The 12,195-nt window shown below is 31.8% G+C and overlaps 1 protein-coding gene and 1 long non-coding RNA gene across 2 annotated transcripts in view; both read right to left on the bottom strand.

The window, feature by feature from the left end:
- The window catches only part of LOC125504616, a 7,112-nt gene extending 5,411 nt beyond the window's left edge, over positions 1-1,701 (bottom strand). Inside the window, exon 1 of the long non-coding RNA XR_007281598.1 lies at positions 1,450-1,701. This is a non-coding gene — a long non-coding RNA (uncharacterized LOC125504616). The remainder of the gene's footprint in view (positions 1-1,449) is intronic.
- Positions 1-12,195, bottom strand: part of LOC109544355 (cAMP-specific 3',5'-cyclic phosphodiesterase) — a 796,409-nt gene that overhangs the window by 716,527 nt on the left and 67,687 nt on the right. The gene's annotated exons all lie outside the window — the stretch shown is intronic.

The raw sequence follows: 12,195 nt of genomic DNA, 5'->3' as shown, positions 1-12,195 counted from the left end.
GAGTCCTGCATGTCCAACACAGCTTTAATTTTACTGATGTTACCAGTTGTTCGGTTACGACCACTCTTTCCTTGTTAGACAATTTCTGATCGGGTGTTTCGGGTCTCTATAACGTCTACGTTCTCGATATCTTCCCAAAAATGGCCAACTTTATCCACGTTCGGCATTGGATAAAATTTTAGGTTTTCGAAAGATCAATTTAAAAATTAACAAATACGCTCAGTGGTGCCAACATATTTGTCAAAAATTATCGGTTTGACTTGTGATTTTCCATGAAAACATTATAGAATTATAGTATTTCCAAATTGAAATGTTGACTAATTTTCGCACGGTTTTATTTGCAATGTTCTAATTATTCACACTGCAAATAAGCATATGGTGCACGGATATATGAAGTGGTTATTGAGTTTCAAAATTCGCTTAAAACCGAAGCAGTTTAAGAAAATATGGCTTCTTATTCTATTTAAAGATTATAAGATATTGTCCGAAACTGGAGCAAGTCCGTGCTGTTCGGCCGACTGGTTTAGCCAAACATTTTTATGTATTTATAGATTTATAGCAGATACTTCTTGGAGCCGCATTGGGCTTGTTGCGCTCCCAAATTATAACTGATTCCCCCGTTCGCTAAGGACTCAGATATCAGACTGTTTTCGTTCCTTGGATGTAGTTGCTCACTTAAGAAATTAAATGCGAAAACAATTTCCGGCAAATTTCGCTACCAACGTAACTCAAAATAAATTGTGAGTCATGATCGTGATGGTAATTGGTACAAAAATTCTTTTTAGGTTACTGGAATTAATAGTCAATTAGACATTGTCTGTGTATCAATTAGGAAAAAAGAGCGTTTTAGTCATACATATATGTAGTTACCAATCATCCGGTATAATGCAAAAGTCAGTTCTCAAACGTTAGATCGAAATAATAATAAAGAAACATGGTCCAAAGCAGATTTTGAAATAGGCCATATTGCCTTTTTCAATTTCAAATAACCTTATTCAAACGAAACATGAAAGCCTTAACACTACTTCCCTTGGAGAGTGTTCGAATCAAACGCTTCCCTTGGGTAAATAACAAGGGCTTTCCTTTTTTGGAAATATGGCCATATACATGATTTGATTCTTCATGCAAATTTCTTACTAAAACTAGGAATACACTTTTGATAAATAAACTGATAAAGTTTCATTGTAAACCATAAGTATTTTTTTTCTGTCAGCTAACTGATAAACTAGCTGATACAGTTTTAATCATGATAAGTGTATAATGTGGCGACAATTTTAAGGCATTTTCCAAATGGAATCGGTGCTGGATTAATAATCCAGTAGAATTGAGTACGTCGCCTGGAATAAAATGAATTATATTATCCCTTGCCTTAATATTGCATTCGCAAATAACAAACGCAGGTGTTTTAAGGCGGGTATTTCTGGAAGTTAAATCAAGATAATTACATACCTTACTTTTATGGTTGTCTTAAATCCCTCCAGTGCAGTATTCACTGAATCTGTACTTTTAAAACTACTGCCTTCCAGGATTTTGATACAGTTTAACCATATCGGGCCACTTTCGAAAGTAAATTAGTATTCAGACTGCAACATTGATGAAATCCGACTTCGGTTTTCTCATTTTTCTTGCTTATTTCTAAGCGCGGTTTTCGCTGAATCTTTTCTTCGGATACTTAAAATTTGACGTTTCGCATCAATCATCATTATGATAATTTGGCGGAAATTGGAGTCGGAAATGAATGAACGGGGGTAAATTTGAATAGAGAAATATCGCTTCTGTCCCAACATTTCATTTATTAGTACATATTTTATTCTTAAAAAAAATACGTTTCTGTAACGAAGACAAAGTGATCTTTTGTAATTGTTCAGAAAATCAGAAGCTGGTAATTTTAAGTCGGTTAGCTATATGAAAAAATTTCGGATTTTTATTAGTTGGTCTGCTCATCCTTTTTGGATTGATAATACGAGTATTATATCAGGGTTTATAAAATATGTCTTCGTTTTAAAATTAATTATCAAAACTTATGATGCAAGTTTAAGACTAATTTAATTTTGTATGGCAATCTCATATTTTGAAAAGAAACTGTTCTTTAATAACGTATGTTATCCGACAAATCATTCTCCGAAAATGCTCTATATTAGTTATGTTTGGTTTTTGACTCAATTTTTGTGTGACATATATTTGTAGAATTTACCAGATTTTAAAGTTTAAATATCAATATAAATATACTGATAATAATAAATACATATATGGATTCAGAAAGAATTCTTCAAAAGTTGATTTTCATCATGACTGCAAATTGAAATTACGACATTTCGGCAGCATCCCTAGCGAATTTGTGACTTCAAGTTTTTTGTAATTAAAAATCGATTAAACTATTCATTAAAACGTTTTTCATCGTAATTTCTTATATCCCATAAATATCTTTAGAAAGTTACAAATCTCTGGCTTTGGTGTTACGTAACTACGCTTACTTTTACGATTTGTTCGTGTTTAAAAGAGTTAGATTGTTATATCGCCTCATATAGACTATTGCTAATTTGTGTATTTGTCGAGATACTTTAAATTTATGTATTTATTACAAAACGAAATCTTTTTTACAGTTTTTCAACCCATAGACTTTTGTTTGAATTTTGAGGAAAAGCTGTGTAAGGCATTAATGCTTTATATTATTGAGCGGAAAGAAATATTTGATCTGCGTATTTATCGCACCTCGTAATTGTGATGTTTTACTAACAAAATGTGTTGATTTGGGTTACTTTAAATCTGTAAATTCGATTTTATACCTTACTGTTGATATTGTCAGAAGCCTGTGATTCAAAACGTCTTGTGAAGTTTTAGTTTTATTTGTAATAGGTAGGTATCAGTTTTTAAAATAGAGATTTTTCCTAACCCTATCAATAGATACTTGTCTGCTTGTGTTGAGAGTATAATCGGTTTCGTTCTATTGGACTTCACTTTTTTTAATTTCATATTTATTCTAAACTCAAATATTAATAAGTACCTACACTTGTTTTTGATCAGTTGCGAATTTATGATTTGGATTCTTCAAATGATCGCGAATAAATTCTCATACCTATGCATAACTTTATTTTTCATTTTTTTCCTTTATACAAATCAAAATTAATCAATTGAATTATAAATAATCCAACATTGGAAGTTTAATCAAAATAAACATAGTTAGGTAACTATATCATTGCAAGGTAGCTTTAAACTCACTGGACAATGACAATAATAATAATACTACACACGTCCAGAATCCTACATATTTTGTTATTGTTTTATCAGCTTAAACTAAAAAATCAAAGACTATTTCATTGAAAATGAAACACAATAATACGCGTAAATACGACTCAGGCTAGGTATTGCTTTGCGGACGCTAGGCAATAATATGGAAACTCCGTGTCCTTCTAAACTTATCTTTTACAAAATGTTTCTACCGAAAAGGAGACTGAAGTAGAAAATTTATTTCAGCATGATTGCTATCAGCGGCAATTTATGTTACGAAATCTTCACACAACACTATTATAAATTCCGAGAATAACTCAAATGGCAAACTGTTACCACAATTTTCAGTGGGATACAGCCGGATAATTGATGAAAAGCAAAGTTGCTAAAGCTTTAGACCAAAGCCTTAAAGAAAATGACAGCCACTAAGTGTAACCACGTACAGAAAATAACCCAGAAAGCTTAACAAGCAACAAGAATATGGGAACCAACAACAGCAATAAGCAATCAAATTCTGGTTTGGATATGTAAAGAGATATTTTTAGGTGAATAGTACTGTCTATTAAAAAGAACCTCAAGTCTTAAAATGAGGTTCAACTCTGCAAATATAACTGCATTTATACAAACCTAAATACACGATATTAATTTTAAATTTGTATTGATGAATGGAATCGATTTTGTTTTCTAATTAACGTTTTGTTAATATTTTTGTTAGTTTGCTCTTGCTTTTAAATTGAGAACTAAGTTTCGAGCACGACAAAATTTAACACTAAATTTTGAAGCACTCAGTATACAAATCAATCTTTTGTTATTCAATTCTGATTCATTCATTCTGATCAGAAACTTCCAGTTTAGACTTTAGGTTATTGTCGTTCAAGTTGCAATAACAGCTTCGAATTTTAATGGCGAGATCCCGGGATTTTCTACCAAAATGAGTTTAGCAAAGAAGAAACAGCGATTACTTGAAGTTGAGCGTTCTTAGTGGAGTTTTATACCTGATTTGGGTCAACTTTACCTGGCGGCTCGTTCAAAATGATCGATGAGAAAAGTTTAAATTTGGCGGCTAAAAAAAATATAAATAAAAATGAGGAAGTCGGAAACGCCTTACATAAAGCTAAAAAATAAAATGAATGTACTAATATTTGGCCTGTGCAAAATTTTTTTAATTTTGCGGTTATAAGGCATATCACGAGTGAGTAGCGCATCAATTCGACACATACGAATATAAATCAACTTATATATTTATGTTTGCTGAATTTCCCAACTGCAACTAACTGCCTAAAGTTAATGGGCAATAACACAATTTATTACGAACATCAGCAAGTCTATAAGTTTGGCACAGTTTTCAAAAGATGTTTCATACTGCTAGTAAATTTCAGTTTGGCTTTGAGCTCTTTTACTGTTTTAGATTCGATGGAAGCATTCTATTTCAATAAATTTTATTATAAATAACACAACATAAAGCACTAATCCGTAACATGTAAAATAAGAATCGTATTTAAAGACCAAACCCGATATTGATTGCCATTAATATTTTTCAGGACTTTTTTTCGAAGTCTGTTTTTAATTTGCCCAATTAAGTCTTCATTTTTCCAGTTTAGTTTCTTACAAATATTTATCCAAATATATATGTTTTTAAAAATCCTAGGAATAATCTTATTTTTTTATGAATAGTTTAAATAAGAACTCAGAAGATTTTGCACAAGATTCTTTCTCTCTTGTTATTTATTAGTTTAAATTTGTAGGCCTAATTTAAATATGGATAACATTTTTAGATAGGTTTGCTTGTATAGCAATAAATATAATTAGGTTCTTCCAGTTTAATAAACTACATTGAGAGGTTACGGAAGCGAAAATGCGAAATTGCATTTATTTTCTTTTACACCATTGGCTGGTTGTTCGAAGTTTGGAGCAAGATTCCAGCAGCTTAGTTACTTTTGGCACTGTTTCAAAGCCCGCGAAGCGTATACGTGAATTAGTATGATTAGATCATACAGATGCGATTGCCGTGTCATTTTTTAATGATTTGTCAAAGAATTCTAAATAAAATCATAAAATGTGGAATTTATTACTTTGAGTCTGGAAATAGATTCTAAGGTTAAATATAGACTGCTTTTGATGAAAATATAGTTGTTTATCTGATAGTGACCTTAAAGATGCCAACTATACAGCTGAATTACTAAATATAAAGAAAGCAGCGAAAATAAAGCTGGCATGAAATGCAGAGTCACCCACAAATGTAAATTTGCTAACTGAAAATTGACTTTTGTTCTACCGTAGCCAATTGCAATAAGTTCGCAAAGCATGCGTTAAAGTACTGAGCTTTGGAAGTTCTATTGTCGGTCGGTATTAACGCGTTTACATTAATTCGGTGACCGAAAATCTAGTTGGTTAGTTACTCCTGCATAGAGTTAACATTTACTTTAATTATAATCTTGTATTGATCCAACTTCCCCGACTGTGCACCAATTTGTTACTTTTCCGCATAGTTAATACAGTAGAAAAATCTCCAAATGTCTGAGCGTCACTGTCTTATCTAAACAATTAATTAATACCTAAATAAATTGTTAAATAATATGCATATAAAACGAGAGCAAATACATAAAACGCCATTAAACTTTTTCATATAAACATTTCGAAAAACATGAAAATGCAATTACTGCAAAATGTCCATAGTCTCACACTTTTTATAATAAATTATTTCATCTGAGCGGCAAACAGGAGGATTCCATATAGCATTTCTTAAGAAAGAAAATTCGAATTAAATAGAAAATAGGCTAGCTGAACAGCGTAGTTGCAAATGCTATGAGAATAATTAATCAAATCAATTTGCATACCTTATGGCAATATTATGGCTTAAAGGCAATATTTCCGATTGTAAAAAGAGTTTGAAAATGGTATGATTTTTTGCATTAAAAATACTTTTCAAGTTTTGAGTCTAACGTTTTTGTCGGTGTCGTTCTGGCACTGAAATATTATAAAATAATTTCTGAGCTTAATTTGCTATTCTTGAGTTGTTTGAACTTTAAAATTTTTCGTGTGTCGAAAAACATCGTTCTTCTATTTTTCTAGTATCAGAAGCAATTATTCTTTTTCCCTGTTGCTCGTTCCCTTAACACTGTTGTCTACTATGACTTTCTTATTTATTTAACGGGAGCATCGACTATTATAGTCGATATATAATATATCAATCACAAATACAAAATTTCAAACAGATCAACTAGAAATATTACTTAGACCATAGACCAGAGAAGCAGATGATTTGATAGGATTTTTTAGTGTCTACTTTAATTATTGAGCATTACTTTAATCAACATCAATATAAATCAAAACTACATCTTTAGCAATAATCAAGAAATAATATCAGTTCGATAAAGGCGCAAAAATGTAGCAATAGAGGATTCCAGGTTCAACTGTTGTTTGTTTTGCTAAGAAATCAAAGAATAATGCGACCGCGTTATTAAAAATCCATCCAAAATATCTGGCTAATTTTCAAAACTTGTAGTTTATCGAGTACTGTTGAGGCAAAATAAAGCGCAGTTACAATCGATACTAGTAAGAAAAAATCAAGTACGATGAAATCTAACGATATTCAAATAACTTAATACTTGCTTACTTTTTGCCATACTCACGCACTGAAGCAAATTATTAAAGCTGCAAGTGCAGCTATTTATGTTTCACATTATTGTTTATTCATTTGTAATACCATGTCACGCAGTCCAAACAGTTAGAACTTTTTAAGACTATACTCTAGTACAACCGTTTCAACGTTGGTGTAAGAATAGGCGGATAAAAGAAAAGTTTAAAAACGAAAACATTATATTATTTGCATACATTCGATTTCGCATGAGTACAATATATCTAAACTATAACAGAAATATAAAAGTAAGAGTAAGAGACCCAAGAACGAAAAAGGAGTGAGAGAAGACATATTGGACGCTGTGGAACAAAGTAGGAAATAAACAAAGCAGTAGGAAACGAAAAAAAATACTTTTAAGCTATTACTTTAATATTGATAATTAGGACATTTATTTTATTTAAGTTTCGTAGCAATCGCGCATTGATTATCCATGGAATTACTTCTTACTATTTGAATTAACTAATTTTTACCAACGCACTGTGTCAAGCTCAGCAAATATTGTCTTTACAACGTTTTAAAGACACAGGTTTAAGTTTGGAACCAGATTCCGTGAGCCATTTGACTAATTCCCCATATTTTACTAGAACTACAAAACTCACTGGCAGGACTTATATTTTATCAACATATCATGTTAATTATAGCTTTTATGTCATGAAAAATGCATGGCTTGTGAGCCAAGAGTTTACCGTGCGACATCAAAAGAAGTGAGTTTAAAAGCCATTACTTTGTGGCCTTTGAAACCGACAGGATCGTTCATTTCAAAAGAAAATATATGAGTAATGTTTTAAATTTGAAGTATAAGATCGATATACAAATGCGGTGATCAATTCAATATATTGCAGATTAGTTAATAGTTTCCAAATAAATAGAAATGCGGGCTTTGGGCCAGATAGCGATCGGTTCATTGTTTATTCAAATTCCTGTTTGATTGTCCAAAAGCCGTACTAGTTATAACCCATAGTATAATGCTCGTATAATGGTAAAAAAAAATTACATTGATTTGAAACCTTGTTAATGGTCGGAGAATCCAATTATGATTTCAACAATGGTCGTATTTGAATAGACCGCGCAAATTTTATAGAGGAAACGGCTGAACAGTTTATTAGGCTGGTTTCAGCAACAAGAGAAATTTGATGTCTAACCATTAAATAAATGTGATTATTTTCGAGGCATCATTTCTGATACCGATTTCGTTTTGGTGGACAGGAGATATATGAAATGAAATACTTTCCGTTGATTAACTGGGCAGCTCGATGACATTTAGTAGCAAACCCTGTTCGTAATATAATTCATCATACTTGACAAATACGTTTTACGGTGGTGTTCAATATACAGTAATTTTCTTCCTCCAGCCTCCATTTTTGATGGTAAAGAGCATCAGAAACTGAAAAAATATTAAGAGGTGTTGTGAGCGAACTGATTAACTTCTATCTTACAATTTATTTTAAACATTTATAGATTTTTTACTATAAGAAATGTATCTATATAGACCGGTATATTGAACTGCGTTTCATATTTTGAATTATTTCATGATAAATATTACATAATATTCATGATAACAATGCGAAACTCCAGTAAGGACTCAATACATGCAGTAATCCACCTACATATCAGGCTCATGTAGAATGCTTCAAGTTTTTAACTTTTTCTATGACCAAAAGCTTGTGGAACAATGGATCTCCAAACCATCGGTTTTCGAACTGAGGAATGGTGAAATTTCAAAATATAATATGTTTTGTTTTAACTACGGCAATTTTTGAGACAGTTAGACAAATTTTGATCTTGATTGCTATGCTATGCTATAAAAATAATAATTTATTTATATAAACAACCACGTTTTTACAAAACATAAGTTTATAATAAGCTAAACTCAGCCTCGTCTTCCGGTCAAACATGGGAGAACTGTAATTTTATAACACGGTAAACTCAAACCGCAAATCCGTAACGCCGGAGTAGTTAAATATAGAGACGAGAAAAGCAAAATAGATTTTTCACGTTTATGATAATGAAAACGCTTTCGCGGTCACTGTCTGAAAAATTGATGATTTGTTATTATTTTGATTATCAATGAGAATTTGGTACTCGTGCTTTACTAGCAAGTAAACCATGCATCTACATAGTATGAACGAACATCCGGAGTGTTCACCCTCATGTTTTTGCACCTCGTTTATGAGAAATAAATATATTCCGTTATGAAAATGAAACGTTTATCTAATTTATCTAATCCGAAAAGAAAATAAATCGATGTTTATTTAACAAAAAAAATCTGCTAATTACTTTAAAACTATAACTTTTGCTCAATATACTTTGTGAACGCTATCCGTACAGACACTCAAGACAATACCCGATACAAAAATAAGGTTTCTACCTTTCCGACCTTCAGATTTTGCAAAACGATCTTTCAAGTGTTATGATACATCTAATATCAAAAAGGCGACGAAAAAAATTACATAAATAAAGCCCAAAGCAGATTTCCGGCTTTTTTATTTATCAGCAAAGAAACATTTTTATATCCATTTAATCAAAACATGGGGATGGTAGATCGAAACCATAGCGGTCGCAGGCCATGCAAATTCAGTCAGAAAATAAATTAAACCATCGTCTATTGTTGATTCTACATAATCTTTTACAGTAATAAATAATAAAAACGGGAGCTGGTTAAGATATAACCAGCGCAAGATCAACTCATTTATGAAAATTAAATACATACAACCGAAGATGACGTTAATAAATTAAATAAAAAGTGGTTCAAAGGATGGCCCAGAAAATGGAGCGATGACAAATAAGAAAGGAAACTTTGTAAACTTATCAGCTTCTATTTTAAAAATTAATTCAAATAGCAGTCAAATCGAACTGGTTTGGCAGGCACCAATTCTCATAAACATTACATTGTGCAGGGCGCATAGAAGAAAGTCCACAACATATAATATTTTTCCGATAGAAAATATTAATTCTAACGCATTACGTGAGTCACACTGTGCTAAAACAGGTCACTTAGGAAATTCTTTTTTACGCTCCAAACAAGAGAAAAATGGTTAAAGCCCCCAAGGCGAAACCCTGCGAATCTGCTGCTATTAGACCACTATATACGCGTAAGAAGCGAAGATGGTGCCTTTTAAAGACTGTAAAATCGACTAGATGAAATAATGGTAAATAACCCGAACTAAATTCAAAAACAACTTTCGGATTCAGTGCTATAAAAGGCTGGTGGGAACGACGTTAAATTTAGCACTAGATATTCATTATATTAGAAACACTTTCATCAGGAAATTTTCACATTTCGAATTTTGGGCATGCAAAATAAGGTGCAAAAATCGTAACCAACATTATTTTGGATTAGCACTGAATCATTACTTAGCATCTTTGCAACACATGTTTTTCATATATTCAGATATTCAGAATATTCTTTTATACTGACATCATTCCTTTTGCCAGTATTACTACAAAAGTAATATTTTGTTGATGGACCTAAATTCAAACTAATGTACTATTTGAAAGGTTATACGCTTTAAGTGCCTAAAATGTTCAATTAACCTTTTTTATTATCGGTTAAAGCATAACATTAACTCAAATGTTGGAGCATATGATTCGATTTGAATCACTTTTCCCATAAATTAAAAATTCTTATGACATGTTGGTATCAATATGAAGTATTTACGGCAACGCTTTAGAGCAAGAGTTTTTTTCAAAAGGAAAAAGATTCGTCCGATCGTTTCTCTTTTTATCAAAGGTTTTGTTACCAAAACAAAATAAATGAAATTTTTTTAAATTTAATTATTGTCATTATTGTCAGAGGGCAAAAACCTTGTGATCTTAAACCACATTTGCATCGTCACGCCAGAGCAAAAATATTATAATAAGAAATACATTTCTGCGTTTTATTTTTCCAAATACTCCTTGTTTAGAAAATTGAGGCCTGCTATTTTATGAAGATATTTAACCAGCTAAGAAACCGCTTTCTTCCCAACGCCGTTCCTGCTTAAAAACACTTTAAATAAACTAAGAAAATGAAATGCATACAACGCCGAAAACACTAGAAGTATTATGCTAATGAATTTCTTGCGTCATATTATGGAAGTTAAAGCGTGTCATGACATGTTTATTACTTCCAGAAAGTTATGAGTACTTCAGGATTTAATTTTCATATTAACACCAGGCATTTCGCTCTTTAACTGCTGGAATGCAAGGCAATGGTGTAATTTGCTAACGGAATTGACTTGGCTCTGAATCGCAACGAATCAGACTTTTTGAAATTGAAATAAATTCCCTTATTTGATTAATTTTCGGCAAGTTGGTGAAACAAGTGTATTTTTAACTGTTTTTTTAGAATGGCGGAAATATAGCAAAACGGCAGATAAAACATAATCAAAATCTTACATTCTGATAACACATATAATATTTTTGTCCGTTGTTGATTAGCTAAAAGTGCAAACTCAAGAATAAACACAGCAGTTCGTACTGTTTCGCTTGGAACTTTTCTTGTTTTTTTTCTCACATTACTAAGTGTGCAGTTGATTATCTTTTTTCTAGTCGGATTTGCTGCTTTTGTCTGTCAAATAAATTCGAAAGTTATATATAGGCCATTCGTCATCGGAAAACTTTTCTATCTACTTTGTTCGATATTAAGTGTCTGCAATTTGATTGATAGAGCGTTTTGATACTTGTTCGCCGACTAAAACTTTTTATGAAGACCAGATTGAGCCAAACAAAGTCCTAGCTGCATTTTACTTGGATCGGTAATATAGTCTGAGCTGCTCTACTGAATAACAAAAAATGAATTTTTCAAGCTCAATAAGTTTTCAGTTATGAGTTATTGAGCCTCAACAGTTAGTTCAAGATATTTGAAGGGAGCCAAATTTATCAGCAAATCGAACAGAACTGGACGAAGTTTATTTATTTGACTCGCAAACACTGACTTTGTCTGAAAACCATCAGTCGTAGAGGTTAATTATTTACGATGCTTTTATGCTTACAGTCTCAATTGTCAATTAGCAATAAATCATTAATTAATAATTACTACTTAATGTCATGGTCAGCTGACGTGACTACATAACATCACCCATTTTATTACAAATTTTAAATGCAGCTTTTTGAAAATTCGTGTGCTGTCCAATTTCATGTCGCATTCCCAATACTTCTTAATACATATCCTATGTTGAAGGGTCATTTAGAAAAGAGGTTTATGTTGTATATAAAACGAACTGACCGTTATAAAGCCCCCCGGGTTTATTTGCCTTTTTGCACAATCCGAAGTTCTCTTTTGGTAATAGACCATATAATGTCCTCGACATTTACTTTATGGTCCAGCGGGAGTTTCTGTGCGATGT

Source organism: Dendroctonus ponderosae, unplaced genomic scaffold (assembly GCF_020466585.1).
Source record: "Dendroctonus ponderosae isolate FM_Combo_2020 unplaced genomic scaffold, Dpon_F_20191213v2 Dpon_F_20191213_5, whole genome shotgun sequence".
Taxonomy (NCBI): Eukaryota; Metazoa; Arthropoda; class Insecta; order Coleoptera; family Curculionidae; genus Dendroctonus; species Dendroctonus ponderosae.
Note: the sequence above shows the minus strand (reverse complement) of the source record. Positions and strands in the feature narration are given on the sequence as shown.